General features: G+C 45.0%; 1 protein-coding gene across 4 annotated transcripts in view; it reads right to left on the reverse strand.

The window, feature by feature from the left end:
- The window catches only part of LOC144109941 (inaD-like protein), a 472,911-nt gene that overhangs the window by 238,255 nt on the left and 222,558 nt on the right, over window positions 1–12,098 (reverse strand). For all 4 annotated transcript variants that reach the window (XM_077642714.1, XM_077642718.1, XM_077642715.1 and 1 more), the window contains one exon: window positions 7,341–7,490. The gene's annotated coding sequence lies outside the window, so the exon portion shown is untranslated. The remainder of the gene's footprint in view (window positions 1–7,340; window positions 7,491–12,098) is intronic.

The following is a 12,098-nucleotide window of genomic DNA, read 5'->3' on the forward strand; positions in this document are numbered from 1 at the left end:
TCCTCTCTCCTGGTCATTTCATCCCGCTTGGCCTCCGCTAACACGTTATCAAGCTAACGGTCTACCTAAAGGCATTACCATCCCAGAAATCATGTTTGGGTTTGCTAGAACTTTACTGCATCAAAGTTGCGTTCGCAAAACAAACGCCTTTTCAAACATTGGCGGCAATCAGCTGTCTCCTAATCTCGCTTCTCCACCGGACTCTGACATTACCAGCGACGCTTCTCTTGCATTGATTAGCTCTACGCAAATCTTGTTGTTTCGAGTTATTCTCAACCGGTGCAGAGTGGTTCAAGGAAAGAAAAGCTCAGATATCACGGCGCTACATTGTCCGTATCGTTCGCATCTCCTCCTATGAAATCAAACCGGTTTACGTAGTTTGAAATTGTGTCGAGATTTAAGCAACTAGAAAAAGAATGCGGACGACAAAGAACATGCAGCGCTTGTTTTGTACTTGGAGGTGCCGAATGCGATAAGGTTGCTACAAATTATGCCGACATCTTAAGGCATATGTGTTATCATATCTGGCTTATCACATGTGTTAACGTTGGCGCTGAGCTCACCTCTAAGTGCAGCGAACATTAGGGGGACACTTAGCTCTGCCTATAAGGGTATGACGTACGTGACAGTGTTAATAGACCCTGGAGGCGGGTCCTCTTGTCCACGCAGACACCGATACTGTTTTCATATTATGTGAAAGAAAACATGACGTACAGTCTTGGTCAAAAGTCTTAAGACCAAAAGCTTTTCGCTTCAGTCGCATAACAGAGCCATTACGGCACTAATGAAGACCGAATGCCCTTGAAATGCAAGCAGAAGGCTTCTTCTTGCGCTAGAGAAACTTCCTGCTTGACTTGTGTTTTAAATGGTACGCTACAAGGAGCATTCTAGGAACATTCATTGCGGTGCCGCTGAACTCTGCGGACCTAAGACTTTTGAACAAGACTGCTCATATAAAGCCTAGCTTTGAATAACGAAGCTGTATGAACGTGCCCGTGTGGCCTATGAGCAGTGTGTCATGCTCACAACCATACAGGTCAGGGGTCCTATTCTGACTGATTACCCCAATTTTATATTAAGCGCAAATCATTTTGCTTATATATTTTCATAACCTGATGATGTTTGAGTTATGGTGCAACCTTCTAATCACTACTTCTGTAATGCTTTAGTCAGTTTTCAAATCCGCTGCTTCATTTGTGACGTAGCCACCTCTTCGAGCAATCCGGCGTTTACGCGCACAGCCGCAACGGACGCCGCCGGGTTTTCTGCAGAACAGAAGCCTTAAAGATATCGCTTTAAAAACACCGCTTATATTTCCTCCGTATGTTTCTTCGCCGTCGTAGCCTTTTTCGCGCTGCTTAAAGTTTAACTGCGAACAACCCACAAGCCTACACCTAAATATGAATCGGTGTGTCACTGCCCACGGAAACAGCCCTATAGCTCTATTAGTGGACGGCTTTGCCCTAATTAATGCAGCAGCATACTTTTCGTTTTTATAATGTAATAGCTGTCATTCGTATATAAACGCCTCAGCATCCCCACCTTGTCATATTAGGACCTCCTTGATCATGATTCTTGCATCACTGGGATACTGTGGTTGCTAACCATTAGAAACTGAATCGATTAAATTGTTTCCCAGATTATCTAGTATACGTACCTCTTTTTGCTTCCTTCTCGTACAAATTTCGGCTATTTTAAAATGCGGCCTCTCTAAATCAATGCCTTAGCCGGAATACAAGAGTAGTTTCGACACTGAAATGCTATGGATTGTACACGGAAGAACGGCTCCTCAAATTTCGCCTTCAATTGATATGTTAATGCCTTCATTTTACCATTTTCTTCTTATAAACTTTTACCACCTGACCTTCAGCTGGGCATGCAAATGCTGTCTCACTATGATGGTCAGCAACGAATTAGTTTTTTCTTACCACGTGCATCAGTTCTTGAGGCCCAGGAAGGCTGCTTCGAGCCTACGTCCTTGTCCCACCATCGTGTTCGCATATTTTCTCTTAATCTCGCGCAAGCGACCTTTCTACCTACAGTTATCGACCGCATACGTGTCACAGATAGAATTTGGCACCTTGTTGATGCTCTAACTTATATTTGGCACCTTGTTGGTGCTCCATCTTATATCTTGCTCTATCGCTTCTTTGGCAATGAATAATTATTTTCAAAGCCTCACTAGCCCGCCTGCCCCGAGGTAACGCAGTAATGAATTCAGAACTTCGTGGTGGAAGAACCGCGGCTGTCCTGAACGGCGTTTCGCAGAACGGAGGAGCATTCACCGGAAGAGTTGCTGCCGGCAGCTTCCGTTGGCGTCATTAATAATGTCCGCCCGAATGACCGACCCACCGAGCCGGATAGTGAATCGAGGCGGCGTAAACCTCATTTCCGGAAATTTAATTCGCTTCTGCTTTACTCCAGTTACGCGGATGCCAATACACATGTGCACTTTGTAGAAATAAACATACACTCGTCAAAAATTTCGACGAAAAGAAAACACGACGTTTCGGGGCCCGTACGGGTGCCTTGATCACATAGAGCGCCGCATGGAACCACCGGCGTTCCATGCGGCGCTCTATGTGATCAAGGCACCCGTACGGGCCCCGAGACGTCGTGTTTCTTTTTTGTCGAAACTGTTGGCGGGTGTATATTTATTTCTACAATGTTCGCAACTAGCCAGACAGTATTCCGTCAAACTCTGGGCTACACATGTGAACGGTGACATTTCCTTTACATCAGCTAGAAGCGGAGAACAGGAATATTCCTGACGACATCGTCCATCGGGACGAGAACCTAACCTGGCATGTCACATGGAGGAAGTGGCAATGACAACCTGTGCAAAGACGACGCGTGGCGGTGCGAAATGCAATTCTATCAAAGTTTTTCTATAGGGGCGATAAGAATTGGTCATAGCGCAACTTCCGGAGTATTTTTGCTTGCTTGAAAACGATAAAAAGACTCGCTAAAGAAAACATCTGAAAAGACGGCAGAGGTTTGGGGCATCAGTTGTCTTTTGAGGTGAAAAGATTCCGGCAACGGTTGAGAAGATCCCCGGCGGGCTTGATAATTTTCCTTCCACGGTAAAGACGACTTTTCACCCTGCCATATTCTTGTTGCATGGCAAGAAAGACAGCAACGTTAACGCCCCCGAGGATCTACGTTTCCTAGCTCGCACAGGCAGGCACGCTTTCCCGTTAGGCAGAGTAAGAGGGGCAGATCAACTCACACCCGTAACGAGAATTAGTTATTTAATGAATACCTCCGGATGAGGATTACAACGAAGGTTTGCGCAGAGCTTGGTAATGCTATAAATTCCTCGCATGTAAAAAAAGCATTGCAAGGAAGCAAATTGGTCAACAGCCTCATTACATAAAATACAAATTTGTAGCAAATTGCCGAATATGTCTCGAACGCGTTTAACAAATAAAAATATCATCACAAAAGGAAGCGCACGCCAAAAAAACATCGCTTTTATTGAATGTTGTGCGTGCATTTTGTGGATTTTTTGTTCTCTATTTGACTGCATCCTCAGTATGCTCCCCTAATTCGTACTCAGCATCCGAATAAAAGATCCGCTTAGAAACTACGGCGTGTGCAGTGTCGAGACATCTGGTAAATGTAGGCGACGAGATATTAAGTTTCTTTTGGAATTATTTTTTTAAACAACGGAAAGCGCAGTGACTGTATCAGTTCTCGGTGGACACTTCAACCACGCCGTGAGTGAAGGGATGAAGAAGGCGGCCGCTGAAGACATAGACTGTCATGATTCTTGCCAGATACTGGAGGAAATCAACAATAGCAAAGGGCGGAAGGCGCAATCATGAATGAAAGATGAAAACAAGGTCGCTCCTTCTCTTGTTCTCTCCTATGTAAGCATGCTGAAACCAAGATTCTGGGTCTTTGGAGTAAATCGCCGAGGACAGCTGTGAAGGCACTTTTCAAGTTCTCGAATGACTCAGGACTGAGTGCAAGGTTGTGAACTATAAGTGTGTGCCCTGTGTACCCTGGAAGTAATGGCCAACGGACGCGTGGAAAAGTAATCTCCCAAATTTCCTCTCTCGGATACCTTTTCTATTTCTCCCTCCATTGCCCTTCCTGCGTGCAGGGTAGCATACTGGGCGTCACCTAGTTAACCTCCCTGCTTTTCCATTCGTCTTTCTTTTTCCCTCCTGTGCAAGCTAAATTTAGGGTAAAGAAGCAGTGGACACACTCACGGTACGGATCACCTTTTTTGTTCCTTGCACAGGAAGGAGGGACAGAAGAAGATGCCATGCTTACATCTATCATTCATGAACACGGCTTCCGCCCTTTGACTTTGTTGATCAAGAATCATGACGCCCTGCGTCTTCCGTGGTCGCCGCAGCCTCACTGATGGAGCGCCTTTGCTTTTCCCGTGGGTAATCTCGCTTCCTGCATGGCGTTTCCGAAATAAAGCAGTGGCATGGAGCGCATTACAGACGCAGAAAATAAAGTTTGCCCACATTGTAGCCTTTCTTTGGTGAGATAAAGAAAGACTCTGTACACACGGTTCTTGTCCCTGACATTTTCGCAGGAGGCACACTGAACATCTGCGTGTTTACGACGCCACCTTCTACTAACTTTCACGTCGCAACATTCCACGTTGCAGACCTGAGGCGTACATGGGCTAGCTGGTTAGGCGGAAGCGTTTGCGTGCCAGGCTGTTCGCGGTCCGATGCTCCTCTATAATAATAGTGACTAAACTCAATTATGGAGCTGTCAATCATGTTCTTCTGTAGATAATGCGCATTCTGGGATCTGCGCATTTCATATATGTCTGTATCCATGATGTTTTGCTGTGTCGACAAAAATAGTCGTGATATGTCGGCATTACATTCAGTTTATTTAGTTCGACCAGCTTCCACAATTCGGCAGCTACTACTCCGTGTAAACCAGAATTGTGGATGTCTGGGAGCGCTGGTGTGATTGAACCCCCTTTGTTGTGGACGCCGTGCGAGAGAGGCTAGCGCTGTTCTTTGCTGTCGTTTATGATACTTACGAGTATAAAATGCAAAGATTACGTTTTATCTCGTGAGCTCGGAGATTAGGCAAGGCTTTGGACACGATATTTTGCATATAAAAAAAGCGGGAAGAAACCAATTACTCTACTGCAATGAAAGCCTTCACCCGAATTCGGTCTTGTTTGAGAAACGATTCCTGGTAAAAAAAAATCGTCAGTAATAATAATAATAATTGGTTTTTTAGGGAAGGAAATGGCGCAATATCTGTCTCATATATTCGTTGGACACCTGAACCGCGCCGTAAGGGAAGGGATAAAGGAGGGAGTGAAAGAAGAAAGGAAGAAGAGGTGCCGTAGTGGAGGGCTCCGGAAAAATTTCGACCACCTGGGGATCTTTAACGTGCACTGACATCGCACAGCACGCGGGCGCCTTAGCGTTTTTCCTCCATAAAAACGCAGCCGCCGCGGTCGGGTTCGAACCCGGGAACTCCGGATCTGTAGTCGAGCGCCCTAGCCACTGAGCCACCGCGGCGGGGTATCATCATCTTCATTAGCCCGACTACGTTTATTCTAGGACAAAGGCCTTTCCCATTAATCATCATCTGCTCAAGATGCGACCACTATATTTTCCTTTCCTTGCCACCCTCCTCCTACTTTCTCAACTCATCCACCCTGCAAGGTCTCTGCGCTGCTCCTTCGTTTAGCTTCCCTTAGAGTCTCCTCCCCTGCACTAAGGAGTAATCACTTATCCGCTTTCCGTATTGCATTACCAGGACGCGCATGCCCATATCTTCTTGATTCCAGCTATGGCACCTTCAACTCGCGTTTTTCTCTGAACCTTACTGCTGTCTTCATGTCTCCTAACGCTGCACTTGTCGCTTTACTTTTCATTGCTCGCTGCGCGTCCTGAACTGAATTTCAAGCCTTTTCTTAGCCTCCTAGTTTCTGCTTCATAGATTAGCACTGCCACTGCACAGATAGTATATAGTTTTTCTTGAGGAAACCAGTAGGCTGCTGTTCTTGACGGAAGACACCTGATGAATATGTCATCAAATCAGGGAAGTTAACGCGGCGTTTTTATGAATCCATATTAAAGTTTGGCATCCTCACTGACGTGTTCTCGGTTGAAGCTATCTATTTATAATGTCAACAAGCAATTCTAGCATGTGGCGTCAGCGTGTCAGACATCGGTCTTCTGCAGTCCTCTACAAGAGGAACTCCTAGACAACGCTAGGCGTGCAAGCTTCGCGAAGGCGCCATAGGAGTGTAAATAATTGAAAGCATTGCACCCGGCACGAGTCAGAGCGTACTCTGTTTCAAACATAGCAGGCAAAACAGCAGAGGCTGCGGAAGTAGTGCGTCCGCGAAATGATATTACTCCGTCACGTATCATTCCTTCTGGAATCCTCGGCGAGTGTTTGGACAAAAATAAAGAACGATATAAAACTTAAAGTTATCATTGCATATCACAGAAGTAGCTTTGAGGCGCTCGGTGTTTGGGACCTTTGGCTATAATATTCATTGAGTGCGCACTACTTTTTAGACGTGAAAGGGATTCGCTCTACCAGCCGCGTATCATAATGCCCCATGTCAGTCTTAATTTTCGAATTCTCGATGAGTCGCGGGGTGCAAGTGTGTCAAGAGGCAAAACGAAGCGCAGGAGGTTGCCAGTCACGGTATCCGAGATTTGTCGCAACGAAACATGCCTGTGTTACTTTGAATGTATGCAACTATCTTTTGGGTGTGGACTAAGCCTGCATGCACAGGCACGCCAGCTTTAGCAGCGTCACTTGCCATGTATGAAACACAGTATAGCTCTACTCTGAGAAAGATCCTTGCAGAAGAGTCGACCACGTCTGCATACTACAGAAAACGCCAGACGACAGGCTCGCGTCGTTTGTAATGAGCAGACACGTAGTCACTACGCTAATCAAAAATCAACAAAAAACGAGGAGTAGCAGCCAGCCTTCATCCCCTGGACAGTGCAGGTTTTACTGTCCGGTAGAAGGGGCTGTGTACCGCAGCGATGGCGTAGATGTACAGCGTCGCGTGCCCATGGAATTGCTTATCTAGGCCTGGGGTGCAGCCTGATCTCAGTGACCATAACCGAGGTAACTATAACCGAGACATAACTTCGTGGATTCCACGATACCCCAGACTTCGGGTAATCCTTTCGACTCTGCAGACGAGTGTGATCTCTGCTCGACGAACACAAGGCTTTCCCAACCCTGACGGTCGCAGTTTCAGTTAGCGCTCAGAACATGGCACAGCACTGACAGCCAACATGTCCCACACGCACACCCGAGGACATACACCACTGGAACGAGCCACCGGAAATTGCCGTGCTTTCACTGCCCACCCGATGGCAGCAATCAGAGAAGCTTTCGTAGTCGTCGGATTACCTCGGCTTCGTAACCAGGAAGGAAAACCGGGGCTCCGGCGAAGGAACAGCCTCCGGATGATTATCAGGAGTGGGTCATCTCTGAGTCTGCTATCGCGAGGAATCCACCTGTAATACAAAATAAAAGAAAACCTTGAGCGACCACTTGTTTCTTTGTTACAATAACTAGTCTGTGATCATGTCAGTTGCGAAACACACAATATAACAAAGGCTATATGGCAAAAAAGCCCTTAGTTTAGAAATTATTGCGACGCCTCTGGCTGTCGAACAAACTACTTATGTCTTCTTGAATACTGCAAGGTGCTGCTGACAAATAACATGAAGGCACAGAGGCGTCACTCACGACTGCAAGTTTCCTATTTTATAAAAGGACACGAAAGATATACCTAGGTTTTTAAATCTAGTTTCGCAGCTGTCCCAGTACGAACCTTTTGATTATTATTCAAAATACCTCAATGTTAATAGATGTGCAATTTAATGCGTGAGATGAAAGTCAGGGCATATCGTAGAGAGCCAGTCCAAGAGACAAGCAGTCATGCAAATGCGTACTCAGTGTGAACGCTCGTGACCTTTTCAGATGCAGTGCGTAAGTCTCATAAAGTGCCGGTTTATTAAAATGAAACCAAATTTCCTACGTACGTGTAGTTTTACTTCAGACTTCGATGGAAACATGAAAACATCTTCTGTCAAGCCCTTGTCTCATTATATTCGGCGCCTTTCTTTTTCTTCCTGTAATGATGTTCTGCTCGGTGCATACATCAAACTTTTTAACATGGTAGGAAGAGCGAGTGTGCTACAGACCCTCATTAAAGCCGTGGCTCAACCTGCAACCGCTTTTCTTTGTTTTACAAAAGCAGAAAAAGGTGTAACTAAAACATACAATGCCTTTTATTCAAGGGACCAGTCTGCTCATTAAGAAAGCTTCAACATGGTTTTTTTCTGACGCACTTAGCTTCTTTATTGATGCAGTAATCAAATGAGCATTCAATATCTGAAAGCAACTAAGGAACATTGTGCAAAGCGATTAGCTAAACATTCTTAAACCTGGACTGTCGGCAATATAACGAGCTTCCTAACATGCAGCCAGTATTTTTTTTTCCGAAAAGCTTATCTGCTCATGTGGAATAATATTGTTACTTCGAGTTTGCAATTTCTTTATGTTCGAGGTGAGATATCGACCCGTCGCAAGGTTCACATTGTATCCTGGTACATAAACACCGACCAGTTTATCGAAAGCGACACAAAGCCGGAAAACAAAAACAAGTATTAACCGAGTGTACTAATTACGGACCAAATCCTAATCCTTGAGTTCCTGACGAGACGAGGTATTAAAGCTTATGCAACGCTTTGAAATTTCCGGCGATCCGTTGTCTGTTGCAAAAGCAGTGCCCAGCTTCAACACCTTTGAAAGAACGTTGAAAAAGAAGGCTGTAATTAAAGCCGCCGCATGCGTCCGTATTCTAGGCTGCATCAACGCAAATTTTTCTGTGCAGATGTAGCAGATAATATTCAGAAACAGCAACTACAGTTCTTTTCTTCAAGGTGACGTTATCCTGGTATATATTTAACACTTCAATAAAGTCGGCGAGATTTAAAGATTAACACGTGACTGCACTACTGTGTGGTTTTCTTGAGGAATAAACAGTTGGAAGTTGGCGCCTGTCCGTTGTCTCCTTGTCTTTCCTTTGTGTGTCTGGTTTTACTTGCGCCAAGGTGGATTCTTTCCAAGTTTCAAAGATGCACTACTCGGAAGAAGAAACCAGATTTATGATTGAGCACATTAGGCTGTAAATGCCTCAGGCAATTCGAATTGCCTTGGCACTTAGTAGCTGGAAGAGTATTTTGGCGCCAGCTGGCGCAATTAAAAAAAAAACACTAATTAGTAGCAGCGTGCAGCAGGTTTATTGCAGTGGTGCCGGTTGGCGCGATTGGCCCAGCATTCTCATCCCTGAATGCTTAAGACGTACAAAAATCATTCTGGGAGAAAAAAACACGGACTTTTTGGTTTATAGATCAGTGTTTGGTACACAAAAACGAATTTGACCTCTTGAGACAACAAAGGTGAACATGCGTACAAATATGTTTCTGCAACAAAGTAAAATAAGCTTTCTTACATAACTGGCATGCGCTATATTAAATGTCGAAGACATTAGCTCAAAACTCTTAGCATCAGCACGCTATCTGAACCGAGAAGGAGGAACAATAACTCTCAGCGGAGGACAGATCACTTTTTCAGTCAGAAAATTTATGCTTAGGAAAAAAAAAAAACTACCATCGAATATAAAGGAAAAAGCTCCAGTCGAAAAAAGCAGACTCCCTACCGCGCCGAAAAAAATATAATTCGAGAGACTGCATGCGAATGACGTCAAGCGTGGCGCTCGCTTTGAATGAGTACGCAGCAGAAGGGGACACAATGTAACAGTAGGGCTCGAATACCAGAAAAAAAGGACTACATACGTACAAGGGAGTCTTGCATAGCAGTCGCGTCGAAATGAGCGTGAAAATAGAGGGATGCAAACATCAATACTGGCGAGAACGGTAGAACGCGGGAGCGAAATTGAAAGGATATAAAACCGGATATACACTATACACGCCTCTCTCGAGGCGTTGAGCTTGTTTATGTACCCGTTACTCTAAACAGGACATCGAGATCTACGCCGCTTTTATGATACATCCTGTAATGAGATATCTGTATTTTGCAAGTTATTCATTGAGAGAAAAAAAGATTTAGACCTTTTATTGAAATCTCCGTGGGCACTGTTTCCGGGGTGCCTTACGTTCGACCTACGCCAATACAACACTCGAGATGCGAGTAGTGAAAGGCGTGCTTTCTTTTCAGAGGCGCTATTCAGTCCAGCCCCTACAAACTTTTCCTGCTGCTTATTTTGATATTTGAAAGGTTACATATCTCACTGCGGTCCATTGTGTTTACGCTGTAGATTGTACTTGGCTCTTTTTTATATGCTTGGCGTTTCGTTCTGCGCGAGCCCAGATAACAAAGCATCCAGCTTTATCTAGGGAGAGTAGTGCGTTAGTTTTGCTATAGTCGAAGGCATATTCAACGAAGATATATTTCAGCGTGACCAGTGGTCAAGTAGCGTCACAGTCTTGCTGGTACATCGTAAAGCGCTAAGTACACAGGAAAGTGCCAATTTGAAAGTCGTAGAATACGGGAAATAAAAAATCAGCAACTGTAAAAGCGTATTTTTTTAAGGCATGAAAGATCAGGTCGCAGGAACCATATAATCGGCGCTGTCCTTCGAACTTCGAACAGCCCTAGAAGTGGCTGACACATTTATGAAGTCGACTGAGTCTTGTGCAGCAAAGACAGTTAAGCTTGAGCAGTCAAGCCGCTTTCCAAATGAATGGCAAAGTCAGCCGATGGCTACGAAGTTTCTTCGTGGTAACGTCACTCTGAAGAGTTTGAACGCCAGTGCGGACTGTTTTAAAGACAATGGCCCACCTTATCGCTCGTTATTGAGGCGTAAATGAACTCAATACCGTGGTCTGGCGTAAAACTAGGAGTAATCTGTCGCAGTGTATAGCTAAAGAAAAAGAAATAAAACGACGGTGATCTACACTCGATATACGCACGCTCCTTGCGCCGATTATTCAATCATATTTAAACGACCCTTGTTTGGTGGTGAATTCATTGTGAACAAGGCTTCCGTGTGGAAGCCGAAACGTCAAGAACGAACCTTTTTTCACTGGTCGGCGTCACTTATTTTTTCAACCTTTTATTAGTGTCCTTATGGAGCAGTAGAGCAATACTGACACATCGCAATTCGTCCAAATAGTGCCTATAAACAAAAGATTTTTAATACCATATCTTTAAAGTAACCTGGCGATGCGAAGCATTTTGGGAATTAAAAACACCTGCACAGTTCTGCTGCAACATATAAGCTAAACACCATCGTCGTTAGCATTTGTGCCAGTGGCGGTGTGGGCCTCCAAACTGGTTCTGGAATCGCTCCTGCCGCAAATAATAAACAACGAATTGTTCACACGTAAGTTGCGAGACCATTATCATCATCATGAGCCTGACTACACTCACTGCAAGACAAAAGCCTCTCCCACATCGTACCAATTCACACTGTCCTGAGCCAGCTGCGTCCACCTTATATCCCCGTAAACTTCTTAATCTCATCCGCCGAACTAGTTTTCCGCCTTCCCCTGCTACGCTTGCCTTCTCTTGGAATCCACTCCGTTATCCTTCACGGCCATCGGCTATCTTGGCTTCGCATTACGTGCTCTGTCCAAGTCCGTTTCTACCTCTTGATTTCGACTACGATGTCACTAACCCGTGTTTGTTTCTTCAATCACTTTGCCCGCTTCCGGTCTCTTAACGCTCCACCTACCATTTTCCTTTCCATGGCTTGCTGTGTTTTCCTTAACTTAAGTTGAACCCTTTTCGTTAGCCTCCACGTTTCAGCCCCGTAGGTGAGTACCGGTAGGATACAGCGGTTGTACACTATTCTCTTCAGGGATATTGGTAAACTTCTATTCAAGATCTGAGAGAACCTGCCATATGCGCTCCACCCCAATCTTATCCTTCTAGTTATTTCCCTCTCATGATCCGGATCAGCAGTCCCTACTTGCTGTAAGGAGACGTATTCCTTTACGACTTCCAGCGCCTCGCTTACAATCGTAAACTACAGCTCTCTTCGGAAGATTTTGAACATTACTTCGGTTTTCTGCACATTAAATTTTCGGCCC

This window comes from Amblyomma americanum, chromosome 11, assembly GCF_052857255.1.
Source record: "Amblyomma americanum isolate KBUSLIRL-KWMA chromosome 11, ASM5285725v1, whole genome shotgun sequence".
NCBI lineage: Eukaryota > Metazoa > Arthropoda > Arachnida > Ixodida > Ixodidae > Amblyomma > Amblyomma americanum.